The 14,310-nt window shown below is 67.6% G+C and overlaps 1 long non-coding RNA gene across 2 annotated transcripts; it reads left to right on the forward strand.

The window, feature by feature from the left end:
- Positions 1–3,811: 3,811 nt before the first annotated feature.
- Positions 3,812–13,783, forward strand: LOC136787845 (uncharacterized). Of its 2 annotated transcripts, none has more exons than XR_010826942.1 (5): positions 3,812–3,879; positions 11,272–11,363; positions 11,847–11,952; positions 12,570–12,696; positions 13,652–13,783. It is a non-coding gene; the product is annotated as an uncharacterized lncRNA (long non-coding RNA). The 2 variants fall into 2 exon arrangements; XR_010826943.1 differs by lacking the exon at positions 3,812–3,879 and adding an exon at positions 9,499–9,557.
- Positions 13,784–14,310: the final 527 nt, after the last annotated feature.

The raw sequence follows: 14,310 nt of genomic DNA on the forward strand, positions 1-14,310 counted from the left end.
CCCCAGAGACCCCCCCCGACCCCCCCAACCCCAGGGACCCCCGGGACCCCCAGGGCCCCCCCTACCCCCCCCGGGTCACTGGGGGCCCCCCCATCCCCCCCCCCGTGTCCCCACCTGACCCCCGTGTCCCCTCGTGTCCCTTGTCCCCAGGTGTCCCCCAGTGCCCCCCCCAAGTCCCCCTGTGCCCCCCGTGTCCCCAACACCCCCTGGTGTCCTCCAGTGTCCCCCAAGTGTCCCCAGGTGACCTCCCCATGACCCCCCGACACCAGGGACCCCCCCCAGACACCCAGGGCCCATCCCCACCCCCCCCGAGTCCCCCCTGGGACACCCCCATCCCCCCCCCCGTGTCCCCACCTGACCCCTGTGTCCCCTTGTGTCCCTTGTCCCCAGGTGTCCCCCAGTGCTCCCCACATGTCCCTTTGTGCCCCCCTCCCCATGTCCCCTGTGGCCCCCCCCCGTGTCCCCACCCCATCCCTGGTGCCCCCCCTGTGTGTCCCCCTCCCCAGTGTCCCCTGTCCCCAGGTGTCCCCCTGTGCCCCCCCATGTCCCCCCGGTGTCCCCCCTCCAGTGTCGCCACCCCCCCCATGTCCCTGTGTGCCCCCCCCCCCCCCGTATCGCCACCCAGTGTCCCCCCCCCCAGTGTCCCCCAGCGCCCCCAAGTGTCCCCAGGTGACCCCCGTGACCCCCCCCCATGTCCCCCCTGGTGTCCACCCAAGGTCCCCCCAGGTCCCCAGCTGCCCCCCTGTGTGCCTTGGGGTGGGGACATACATGGGGACAGGGGGACGTGGGGACACAGGGACCCGGGGTCACCCGGGGTCACATGGACACGGGGACAGGGGGACACGGGGACCGGGGGGGGGTCACACGGGGTCACACGGGGACACAGGGATGTGGGACAGGGCCGTGGGGACACACAGAGCTGGGGTCACCTGGGGACACGGGGATGGGGGACACGGGGTCACCTGGGGACATGGGGGAGGGGACATGGGACACACGGAGCTGGGGTCACCCGGGGTCACTTGGGGTCACCTGAGGACACCTGTGGGGGGGGGGTCACCCTGGGGGTCACCCTGGGTTCACTTGGGGTCACCCGGGGACACCCAGAGCTGGGGTCACCTGGGGTCACCCTAGGGGTCACCGGGAGGTCAGGTCCCCATGGGGTGGGGGTGGGGCCTGTGGGGGGGGGCGTGGCCTTTCAAGAGGGCGTGGCTCCGGGTGGGCGGGACTATGCCGACCACGGCTGCTCCAGCTGCACGCAAATGATGTGCGAATATGCAAATTATATATGCAAATTAGGGGTGATTTCGTCACGCGACCCCCTTGTGTGTCCCCCCCCCCGCGCTGCCCCACCGGGGGCGTGGCCTAAGAGGGGGCGGAGCCTCCCCGCTTCCCCGTCGCCATGGCAACAGCCTCCCCGGGCCCCTCCCCTGCCCGGGCCCGGCGGCTGCGTGACGTCACGGCGGCAGCAGCCAATCAGGGCGCGCCTCGCCGCTGTTGTTAGGGCCGGGAGGGGCGGAGGGAGGGAGAGGCGGGAGGGGGGCGGTCACGTGGGGCGGGGTCACGTGAGGCCACGAGCGGGGCGGCCCCGCCCCCTCCTCCTCCCTCCTCCGCCCCTCCCCTCCCGGGGCCGCTCCCGCGCACGTGCGGCCCCCCGGGCTCCGCCCCCTTTGGGCGGGACCTGGCCGCGCCACGCCCCCCGGCGGCGGCCGCGCGCTCCCATTGGCCGGCTCCCAGGCGGGGCGCTGCCATTGGCCGCAGCCCGGGGCGGCCATTGCGGACGTGCGGGGAGGCAGGGGGCGGCCGCGCCCCTCCCCCACCCGGCGCCACCCGGGCCCGGCCCCGCCCCCGCCTGGCGCGGGTCACGTGGGGGCAGCCGGGGGCACCCAGGGGTGGCCGGGGGCACCCAGGGGGCACCCAGGGGCACCCGGTGTCACCCGGTGTCACCCCGGTGTCACCCCCCAGTCCCGGTGGCACCCGGTCCCGGCCTGGTGGCATCCCGGGGACACCCCGGGGACACCTCAGTGGCACCCAAGGGTGTCTGGGGGCACCCAGGAGCACCCATCCCCCTCATGTCACCCCCTCTTGTCCCCGTGTCACCCCCGTGTCACATTGGTGTCACCCCTAATCCTGGTGTCACCCCAGAGTCACCCTGGCCTGGCTTGGTGGCACCCTGGGGACACCCTGGTGGCACCCAAGGGTGTCCGGGGGCACCCATCCCCCTCACTTCACCCCGTCTTGTCCCAGTGTCACCCCGGTGTCACCTCCCCAATCCCAGTGGCACCCCAGTGTCACCCAGTTCCGGCCTGGTGGCACCCTGGGGACACCTCGGTGGCACCCAAGGGTGGCCAGAGGCACCCAGGGGCACCCATCCCCCTCATGTTACCTCACCCTGCCCCCGTGTCACCCCAGTGTCACCCTGGCCTGGCCTGGTGGCAGCCTGGGGACACCCTGGGGACACCCTGGTGGCACCCAAGGGTGTCCGGGGGCACCCATTCCCCTTGTGTCACCCTGTCCGGTCCCGGTGTCACCCCCCTAATCCCGGTGGCACCCTGGTGTCACCCTGCCCTGGCCTGGTGGCACCCTAGGGACACCCCGGGGACACCCCGGGGGCACCCCCTCTTGCCCCAGTGGCACCCTGGTGTCACCTTGTCCCATCCCGATGGCACCCTGGTGGCACCCAGTGGCACCCTGCCCCACTGGTGTCACCCCCATCCTGTCCTGGTGTCACCGTGATGTCCCGTCCCCCCTCCCCCCGCTGTCACCCCATCCCGGTGTCACCCTGGTGTCACCTCCCCCCCCTTATCCCAGTGCCACCCCACCTGGTCCCTGTGTCACCCTGGTGCCACCCCCCCTTGTCCTGGTGTCCCCCCAGTGTCCCCCTGCTGTCACCCCGTCCTGTCCCAGTGTCACCCAACTGCCACCCTAATGTCACCCTGTCCTGTCCTGATATCCCCCCTGATGCGCCCCCCCCCTTGTCCCAGTGTCACCCCAGTGTCACCCCACCTGGTCCCTGTGTCACCCTGGTGCCACCCCTTGTCCTGGTGTCCCCCCGATGCCATCCCCTTGTCCCAGTGTCACCCCAGTGTCCCCCCACTGTCACCCTCTCCTGGTGTCGTCGTCCCCCCTCGTCCCCCCCCCCCAGCCTGGTGTCACCCCAGTGTCACCCAGTCCTGTCCCAGTGTCACCCCAGTGCCACCCCCCTCATCCCAGTGCCACCCAAGTGTACCCCCACTGTCACCCCCCCCTTGTCCCAGTGTCACCCAGTGTCACCCAGTGTCACCCTGTCCTGATGTCGCCTTGTCCTGGTGTCCCCTGATGCCCCAGTGTCCCCCAGTCCCGTCCCAGTGCCACCCCAGTGCTGTCACACCCCCCCCCCCCGGTGCCACCCAGTGTCACCCTGTCCCGGTGTCACCCTGATGTCCCCCAGCCCTGTCCCAGCCCCCCCCAGTGCCCCCCTCCCCTCCAGTGTCCCCCAGCCCTGTCCCAGTGTCCCCCAGTGCCCCCCCCCCCCCCCCCCCCGCACCCACCACCGGGGGCCGTGTCCAACACAAGGGGGCGGAGCCAAACCCCAGGGGCGGAGCCAACCCGTGGGGGGCGTGTCCTAGGGGCTGTGGGCGTGCCTTATATGGCTGTGGGCGTGTCCTAGAGGGCTGTGGGCGTGCCCTAGGGGGCGGTGGGCGTGTCCCGGTGCCGGTGGGCGGGGCCGGGGCGGGCGGGGCGGGGCGCGGCGCTGGGTCCTTTGTTCGAGCGCAGCCCGGAGCCGATCGCAGCCAGCGGCGGGGCCGAGGCCGAGACCCTGCGGGGCGCCCCCCCCCGCCGCCCCCCCCCCCGCCGCCCCCCCCCACCCGGCACCGCCTCCGGCACCGGCACCGCCCGCAGGTACCGGGTGGGGGAGGGGAATTGGGGGGGGGGGGGGGACACGCGATACGAGGGGGGGGGGGGGTGACACGAGGGGGGGCGCCGGACACGCGAGGGGGGGGGGGGGGGGGGGGGGTGGGGGAGGGGGGGCGCAGGACACGCGGTGGGGGCATAGGGGGGCATAGGGGGCAATGGGGGGGGTAGGGGGAGATTGGGGGGGGAAGGGGGAGTTTGGGGGGTAAGGGGGAGTTTGGGGGGACGGGGCAAAGTGGGGCCCGGGACACGCGTGGGGGGGCACGGGGGGGGGTACGGGGAGAGCAGGGCCCAGGACACGCGGGGGGGGGCATAGGGGGGTGTTTGGGGGGGTAAAGGGCAGATTGGGGGGGTAGGGGGGTATTTGAGGGGGGTAGGGGGCAAAGCGGGGCCCCGGACACGCGTGGGGGGGGCAAAGGGGGGGCATGGGGGGTGTAGGGGGGAGACAGGGGCCCAGGACACGCGGGGGGGGGCGTAGCGGGCATTTGGGGGGGCATAGGGGGGAGTTTGGTGGGGGGTTAGAGGGTAAAGGGGAGCTCAGGACACGCGTGGGGGGGCGATAGAGGGGAGTGGGGGGGAGTAGGGAGCAGGGCCCAGGACACGCGGGGGGGGGCTGTGAGGCATTGGGGGGGGGCAGGAGGCGAGTGGGGGGCTCAGGACATGCGGGGGGGGGGGGCCTAGGGGGCAGTATGGGGGGGGTATGGGGGAGTTTGGGGGGTAGGGGGCAAAGCGGGGCCCAGGACACGCGTGGGGGGGGCGTAGGGGGAGCATGGGGTGGGGGCATGGGGGAGAGCAGGGCCCGAGACACGCGTGGGGGGCCTGGGAGGCATTTGGGGGGCATAGGGGGGAGTTTGGGGAGGGTAGGGGAAGTTTGGGGGGTAGGGGGCAACGTGCGGCTCAGGACACGCGTGGGGGGGCCGTAGGGGGCATTTGGGGGGGCCGCGAGGCGAGCGGGGGGCTCAGGACACGCGTGGGGGGGGGCATGGGGGGGTTTAGGGGGTCCTAAGGAGGAGTGTGGGGTCCGGGACACGCGTGGGGGGCACAGGGAGGATTTGGGGGGGGGGTCCTTGGGGCGAGCGAGGGGCTCCGGACACGCGTGGGGGGGCCCCGTGGGAGTGGGGGGGCCCCGTGACACGCCGGGGGGTTTCCCCGGGGGTGGGGGAGGGGGGATTCCCCCGGCACGCGTGGGGGGGGCCGGAAGCCCCGTGACACGCGTGGGGTTTCCCCGTGACGTGCGTGGGGGGGTTCCCGTGACGTGGGGGTCCCGAGACACGAGGGGGGGGGGCACACGCCGGGGGGGGGGCGCAGGCTTTGTCCCCCACCTCCCCCTCCCCAATTTTCCCGTTTCTGACCCAAATTGGGGCTGGGGGAGGGGGGAATGGGGACACCCCCCCCCTTAAAGGGGCCGCACGGGGGGAGGGGCCTGGAGCCCCCCGGCTCCGTGGGGGGGGGGGGCAGCCCCGGGGGCACTTCCGGTGGGGGGAGGGGAGCAGCCAATCAGCGGCCGCCGTCCGCCCCCCCACCGGAAGTGCCCCCCCAGCACCCGTTGGAGGCTGCGGGGTGGGGGGCACTGGGAGCACTGGGAGGGGACTGGGAGCACCGGGACTGGCACTGGGAGCACTGGGGAAGGAACTGGGAGCACTGGGAGGGGTTACTGGGAGCACTGGGAGCACTGAGAAAGGAACTGGGAGCACTGGGAAGGGCACTGGGAGCACTGGGAGGGGTTACTGGGAGCACTGGGACCACTGGGAGCACTGGGAAGGGCACTGGGAGCACTGGGAGTGCCCTGCTGGGGCCTTACTGGGAATACTGGGAGGTGGCAGTGCTATATCCGGGTTGTACTGGGAGAACTGGGAGTGCCCTGTACTGGGAGCACTGGGAGTGCCCTCTCAGGGTCATACTGGGAGCACTGGGAGTGCCCTGTGGGGGTTGTACTGGGAGCACTGGGAGCAGGAGGGGCAGGTACTGGTCGTACTGGGGGATACTGGGAGCACTGGGAGCTAGCAGCAGCGGTCACTGGTGTCACTGGGGCCGGGGGTGATCGTACTGGTCTTACTGGGGGCTGGGGGTGGCAACTGCTGGGGGTGCCCAGTTGGGGCCATACTGGGAATACTGGGAGCACTGGGAGCGCCATATTGGGGCCATACTGGGAGCACTGGGATGTGGGGGCAGCGTGTGGGGGCTGGGGGGAGCACTGGTGGTGGTACTGGTGGTACTGGTGGTATTACTGGTGTTACTGGTGGCGTTAGTGGTGGTGGTACTGGTGGTACTGGTGGTGGTGCTGGTGTTACTGGTGCCAATGGTGGTGTTCGTGGGGGTACTGGTGTCACTGGTGGTGTCACTGGTGGCATTACTGGTTGCACTGGTATCGCTGGTAGTGCTACTGGTGTTACTGGTGGTGTTACTGGTGGCATTCCTGGTGTTACTGGTGTCACTGGTGTCACTGCTGGTGTTTTACTGGTGTTACTGGTGGTATTATTGTTGTTACTGGTGTTACCGGTGCAGTGTTACTGGCGCTACTGGTGTCACTGGTGGCGTTACTGGTGTCACTGGTGGTGTGTTACTGGTGTCACTGGTGGTGTCATGGGTGTTACTGGTGTCACTGGTAACGTGTTACTGATGCTGCTGGTGGTTACTGGTGTTACTGGTGGCGTGTCACTGGTGCCACTGGTGCCATTACCGGTGTTACTGGTGTTCCTGGTGCAGTGTTACTGGTGTCATTGGTGTTACTGGTGCTGCAGGCACGGAAGCGACCCCCTGACCCCGTGACCCTGTGACCCCCCGTGACCCCCCAGCCCCGTGCCCCCTTGCACACACGCGTGTCGCATACGTGCGCCCTCAGAGGCGTGTGCAAGGTGCCCGGGGACATGCGTGGCCGGGCCCCCACGCCTCGCACACGCATTGCATATGCTCACGTGTGCCTTGCACGCCCTCGCACACGCAGCCCGTGTGCTTGTATGTGCCCTACGTGTGTTTGCACACGCGTTCTGTCTGCTTGCGTGTGCCTTACAGGCTTTTGCACACGCATCCGTGTGCTCACACGTGCCTTACACGTGTTTGCACGCACCCCACACACGTTGCACACGCACCCCACACGCTTGCACACACGCCCCACATGCCTGTGTGTGCCCCACACGTGTCCGTGTGCACCCCGTGTGTTCACATGTGCCTTACACGCCTTTGCACGTGTGCCCCGTGTGCTTGTAGTGCCCTACACGTGGTTGCACCCCCCCCCACATGCTTGCACGCACACCCCACACCCTTGAACACGCACCCCCTGGGCTCCTATGGACCATACACACGTTGCACGCACACAGCACACATTGCACACGCACCACACACTCTTGCACACGCACCCCATATGCTCCTATGTGCCCTACACATGCTTACACAAACACCCTACACGTGTTGCCCACGCACCCCGTATGCTCACGTGCCCAACACATGTTGCACACACACCACGCGTGTTGCACACGTGCCCCATGTGCTCATATGTGCCCTACGTGTGTCCGTGTGCACCCCATGTGCTCCTATGTGCCCTACACGTGTTGCACACGCACCCCACACACGTTGCACACGCACCCCACACACTCACATGTGCCTTACACGCGCCTCCACGCGAGCCCTGTGTACTTGTACGTGCCCTACATGTGGCTGCATGCACACACGAGGCGTTGCACACGCGCCCCATGTGCTCGTATGTGCCTTACACACGGTTACGCGTGTGCCCTAGACAGGTTGCACACACCCTACACGTGTTGCACACGCACCGTGTGTGCTTGTGCATGCCTTGCACGTGGCCATATGTGCCCTACCCGTGGCCGTGTGCACCGCGTGTGCTTGTACGTGCCTTACACGTGGGTACACACCCTACACACATTGCACACCCACCCCATGTGCTCATGTGCGCCCTACACACGTTGCACACACCTTACACACGTTGTACACATCCCCTTGTGTGCCCTACACGTGTTGCACATGCCCTACATGTTGCACACACATCCCATGTGCCCACGTGTGCCCTACATGCATTGCACGCTCCCTACACGCATTGCACACGTACCCATGTGTGCCCTACACGTTGCACGCTCCCAACGTGCGTTACACACGCCCTACACACGTTGCAAAAGTGCCCGTGTGCACCCTATGCGTGTTGCACACACGTTGCACACACCCTACATGTGTTACACACACCCTACATGTGTTGCACACACCCCACACGCGTTGCACACGTGCTCATGCCCACGCTACATGCATTGCACATGCCCTGCATGCGTTACACATGTTACACGCTCTCTACACGCGTTGCACAAGCATTGCATGCTGCCCTGCATGCACTGCACGTGCCCACGTGTGTCCTACGCACTTTGCACGCTCCCTACACGTTGCATGCGCCCCACACGTTGCACACATGCCCATGTGTGCCCTACACGTGTTGCACACACATTACACATCACACACACCTTACACGCTCCCGACGTGTTATTTGCTCCCTACATGTGTTGCACACTCATTGCATGCTGCCTACATGTGTTGCACGTTATACTCACATTAGATGTTACACCCAGGTTGCACACACCCTCCACACATGTTACACGCACCTTACACAAACCTTACAGGCATAACATACACCCTACACACGTTACACACATCCTACACACATTACACACACCCTACGCACATTACACATGTTACACACGCCCTACACACACATTGCGTACACATTACACACGCCCTACACACAGGTTACGCACATTCTAAACAGAGGTTATGCGCACCCTACACAAATGTTGCAGCCATTACACACACGTTATGTACACTCTACACACATTACACATTATGCACCCATTGCACACACATTACACACACACTGCACACAGCTTACACGCTTACACGCATGTTACATACACATCACACACCCATTACATACACCCTACACACACGTTACATACAGGATACAGACACCTCCCACACACATTACACACACCCTACACATGGGTTACACACGTTACACACACCCTAAACATGTTACATAACCATTACACACATGTTACACACACACCCACACATTAGTGAACCGTTATACACTTGTTACACACTAGTTACACACACATTACACACAGGTTACACATTACATTATGCACACCCTACACAGATGTTACTCACACATCACACACCAATTACACACACGCTCCACACAAGTTACACACACATTGCACACAGGTTACACAACCGTCACACACCCATCACACAGACGTTACACAGGTTACACACACCTTACACAGGCACTACACACAGGTTACACACCCGTTACACACGTTACACAGGCATTGCACACACCTTACACACCCGTTACACACTCGTTACACAGTCCCCCCCCCCCGCCGTGCTCGCCCCCTTTGCACGCTCCCCTTCCGCCCTCTCCCACGTGACCCCCCACGCCAGCCCCACGTGACCTCACCCCCACGTGACCCCGCCCACGTGACCCACTCCTCCCCCCCACTCGTGCTCCTTCCCCCCGTGGGCGGTTCCGGGGGGCGGGGCCTCGCCGCTGACGTCAGCGCCCCCGGCCGGCGGGGGGAGGGGCGGGGGGGCCCACGCGGGACTGGGGGGGGAGGACACGGGGGGGCACGGACGGAGCCGGGACACGAGGAGGGAGCGGGACGGTGAGGGGGGGCGGGGGGCTGGGGGGGCTGGGGGGGGCTTGGGGGGCCGGGGGGGGTCGGGGGGGGGTGGAGGGGCTGGGGGGGTGTCTGGGGGGTCTGCGCCCACGCGTGTCCGTGGGTGTCCGTGGGGCCCCGTGTCCGTGTGTCGGTGCCCACGCGTGTCCGTGGGTCCCCACGTCCGTGTGTCCGTGCCCACACGTGGCTGCGTGTGTCCCTGTGGCGGTGCCCACGTGTGTCCGTGTGTTACCGTGTCCGTGTGTCCACACATGGCCGTGTCCACGTGCCCACGTGCGTCCGTGTGTCCCCGTGTGTCTGTGCCCACACGTGTCCGTGGGGGGCCACGTGTCTGTGGGTCTGCGTTCCCAGGTGTCCGTGTGTCCTTGTGTCGGTGCCCACGCGTGTCCGTGTGTGTCCGTGGGTCCCCATGTCCGTGCGCCCTGTGGCAGTGTGTCGGTGCCACACGTGTCCGTGTCCACATCCATGTGTGCGCCCGCGTGTCCGTGTGTGGCCGTGTCCCCGTGTGTCCCCATGTCCGTGTGTCCCCATGTCCGTGTCCCCGTGTCCGTGTGTCCCCGTGTCCGTGTCCCCATGTCCGTGTGTCCCCGTGTCTGTGTGACCCCATGTCCATGTGTCCCCATGTCCGTGTCCTCATGTCCGTGTGTCCCCACGTCCGTGTGTTCCCGTGTCCGTGTCCCCATGTCCGTGTGTCCCCGTGTCCGTGTGACCCCACGTCCGTGTGTCCCCATGTCCCCGTGTCCGTGTCCCCGTGTGTCCCCGTGTGGGTGCGGTGGGGCAGTGGTCGTGCACACGTGCGACACGCGTGGGGTGTGCGGCGTGCACTAGTGAGCAGGGCTGGCGTGTAACAGGCGTGTAAATGGTGTGTAATTGGTGTGTAAAGGGCGTGCAAAGGGCACGCACACGCTCGTGCCCCCCCCCCCCCGGCAGTGCACATGCGTGTGCGAGGGGTGGGGACGTGCTCACACACGCGTGTGCTTGGCGTGTGGGGCCGGCGTTGGCATGGAAACTGACCCGGGGGGGGGCTGTGGGGCGGCCGTGGGGTGGTTATGGGGTGCCTGTGGGGTGTCTGTGGGGCAGATCTGGGGTATCTGGGGGGCAGCTGTGGGGTACCCGTGGGACAGCCGTGGGGTGTCTATGGGGCAGCCACGGGGTGTCTGTGGGGTGTCTGTGGGGTGTCTATGGGGCAGCCATGGGGTGCCTGTGGGGCAGCCGTGGGGCAGGCTCCCGTCACTTCCCGCCCGCTGCCGCCTTCCCGCTCGCCGTGGCCTTTGTGGGGTTTCCCTCGGGGCCGCCCCCGCCCCACGGCTGCCCCACGGCTGCTGCCCCCCCCCCCCCCCCCCGGATTTCCTCCGCCCCCCGCTTCCTCCCTGCCCCACGTCACCGAAATTTCCCCGCGGGGGCGGCCGGGACCAGCACGGGGTGGGGGGGGGGGGGGCAGGGGGGTCTGCCCCATAGCGGGGCCTCGGCTGCCCCACGGCTGCCCCACGTTGTCCCATATCTGCCCCATATTGCCCCACGGCTGCCCCATATTGCCCCATGGCTGCCCCACATTGCCCCACATCGCCCCATATTGCCCCACGTCGCCCCACGGCTGCCCCACAAGTGCCCCCCCCCCAGCTCTGTCCCATAGGGGGCGGGGCCCTGCCCTCATTGGCCGCCACCGGCCTGAGCCCCCGCTCCCATTGGTCCCCCGCAGGCTGAGCTAGAAGAAGGACGGCAACGATGATTGGCTGCCAGGCGAGGGGCGCCCTGTGATTGGCCGGATTCCCGGAGAGCAGCGCCGGATAGGTGAGGGGGCGGGGCCTCAGGGGGAGGGGGCGGGGCCACCCGCAAACCCCGCCCACTCCCACGTGACCCCGAGGCACCGCCCATCTCCTCCCTCCCTTGTTCCTGCCCCCCCAGTGCCCCGCAGTGCCCCCAGTGCCCCCCAGTGACCCCAGTGCTCCCCAATTCCCCCCCAGTGCCCCTCTCCTGCCCCACGTCACCCCCCTGCAGCGCTGTGCCCCATGGCTGCCCCACAGCTCCCTGCCCCCACAGCGCCCCACGGCTGCCCCATAACTCCTGAGCCCCCCCATACCCCAATGCGCCCCACAGCTGCCCCATAGATCCTGAGCCCCCTACCCCCACGGCTGCCCCATAGCTCCTGCCCCCTCCTGTGCCCCCACGGCTGCCCCATAGCTCCCAGTCCCCATACCTCCCCAGCGCCCCACGGCTGCCCCATAGCTCCCGCCCCCCGGCTGCCCCCGGCCCCTGACCCCCCCGCGCCCCCAGGTGTATGCGGCACTGAGGGAGGGGCCGCGCCAGCCCAGCACCCGCCCCCGCCTCGCACCCCAAGGGGGGCCCGGGGGGGACCGAGGCCTCCAGCACCGCAGAAGTGGTGAGTGGGGGGCTCGGGGGGTGTATGGGGGCTATGGGGCTTTTAGGGGCTGGGGGGCCTGGGGGTTATGGGGTTGTAGGGGGCTATGGGGCTATAGGACTATGGGGGGCTTTGGGGGGGCTATGGGGCTTTTAGGGGCTGGGGGGGCTATGGGGCTGGGGGGGGCTGTGGGGGTTATGGGGGGCTGGGGGGTTATGGGTTTTTGGGGGCTGGGGGGGCTATTGGGGGCTATGCGGTTATAGGATTATGGGGGGCTATTGGGGGGTTATGGGGGACCCAGGGGCTGTGGGGGACTGTGGGGGTTATGGGGATATTGGGGGGCTATGGGAGGTTATGGGGTTACTGGGGGGCTTTGGGGGGCTATGGGGTTATAGAGCTATGGGGGGCTATGGGGATATTGGGGGCTCTGGGGGGTTATGGGGTTATGGCAGGGCTGGGGGGGGGGGCTGTGGGGTTATGGGGGCTTTATGGGGTTACGGGGGTCTGTGGGGGTCCCAGGGCTTTGGGGAGCTGTAGGGGGGCTACAGGGAAGGCTCTGGGGGGGCTCTGGGGCAGGGGGGTGGCTGTGGGGCTGAGCCATGGGGCTGAGCCGTGGGGCTGAGCGCGCTGTGGGGCAGGCTGGATGCATCGCGCCGTGGAGCCGCTGGGGGGCCGGGCCGGACGGGACCCCTTCGCCGTGGGGAGCCTGGGCTGCGGCGGGGCCTGGGCCCCCTGCCCCCCCCGCCCCTGGCTGCCCGGCACCAGGTACGCGGCCCCACGGGGACCCACGGGGACCCCACGGGGACCCCACAGGGACCCACACTGCCCCACGGGACCCCTTATGGCCCCACACTGACCCCTTGTGGCCCCACACGGCCCCATATTGCCCCATAGGGACCCACACTGACCTATTGGGATCCTATAGCGACCCCTTAGGGCCCCACACTGACCCCGTATTTGCCCACAGGGACCCACAGTGCCCCACGGGACCCCATATAGCCCCACACCGGCCCCATATTGCCCCATAGGCACCCACGCTGGCCTATTGGGATCCTATAGCAACCCCTTATGGCCCCACACTGACCCCTTATGGCCCCACACGGCCCCACACTGCCCCATGGGGATCCTGTAGGGACCCCATATGGCCCCACAGGGACCCCATGTGGCCCCACACTGCCCCATGGGGACCCCTTATGGCCCCATATGGCCCCACATGGCCCCACACTGCCCCATGGGGACCCCGCAGGGACCCCCGCTGACCCCACGCAGCCCCACATCGACCTATGGGGACCCGACAGTACCCCATGGGATCCTAAAGGGACCCTACACAGCCCCACACTGACCCACAGGGACCCCCCTGCCCCACAGGGCCCCCCACCCCCACCCCACACAGCCCCACGACCCCTTGGGCGCCCCACACCGGGGGTCCCCCGCCCCCAAACCTACCCCAGGGTGGGGGGGTCCCCAAATTTTGGGGGTGGATTCCCAGTTCCAAACGGGACCCCATATGTGGGGGGGGGGGGTGTCCCAAATCTGGGGGAGGGGGTCCCCAATTCCGGGGCGGGGTCCCCAAATATGGGGTGGGGTCCCAATTCTGGAGGGATCCCCAAATTGGGGGTGGGTTCCCCAATTCCAAGGGGTTCCCACATGTCGGGGGGGGGTCCCCACACCCGGGGTCCCGCGGGGCCCTGACACCCCCCCCCCCCCCCCCCCCCCCCAGGTGTTCCTCCAGCGTGGGCCAGGCGCAGCTGCCCCCCACCTCGTGCCGCCCCCCGGCAGCAATGGGGCCCACGCTCCCAAGCCCTACTTCACCCCGGGGTGAGTGCGGGCCTGGGGCTGGGACCCCCCCCGCGCCCCCGTGTCCCCCCCGTGTCCCCCCTGTCCCCATGTCCCCCCTGTGCCCCCCCTGCAGTTTGGGGGCTCCGGGTGGTGTTGGAGCTCTCCCTGCCCCATTGGGGTCTCCCCGCCCCATTGGGGTCTCCCCACCCCATAGGGTCCCCCCACCCCGTAGGTCTCCCCCGCCCCATAGGGATCTCCCCATAGACCTTCCCCGTGCCCCATAGACCTCCTCCCACCCTATAGACCTCCCCCCACCCCATAGATTTCCCCTGCCCTATAGATCTCCTCCCACCCCATAGACCTCCTTCTGCCCTATAAGCCTTCTCCCAACCCACAGATTTTGTCTCACCCCATAGACCCCCCATTCCCCCCAGCCCTCTCCCCCACAACCCCCCTAAACCCCCTAACCCCCCAACCCCCTACCCCATAGATCCCCCCAGACCCCCCAACCCCCCCAATGACCTCATATGCCACATATGGCCCATATACCTCAATGACCCCATACACCCCGTACATCCCAATGACCTCATATACGCCAAT

Source organism: Anser cygnoides, chromosome 31, assembly GCF_040182565.1.
Source record: "Anser cygnoides isolate HZ-2024a breed goose chromosome 31, Taihu_goose_T2T_genome, whole genome shotgun sequence".
NCBI classification, from domain to species: domain Eukaryota; kingdom Metazoa; phylum Chordata; class Aves; order Anseriformes; family Anatidae; genus Anser; species Anser cygnoides.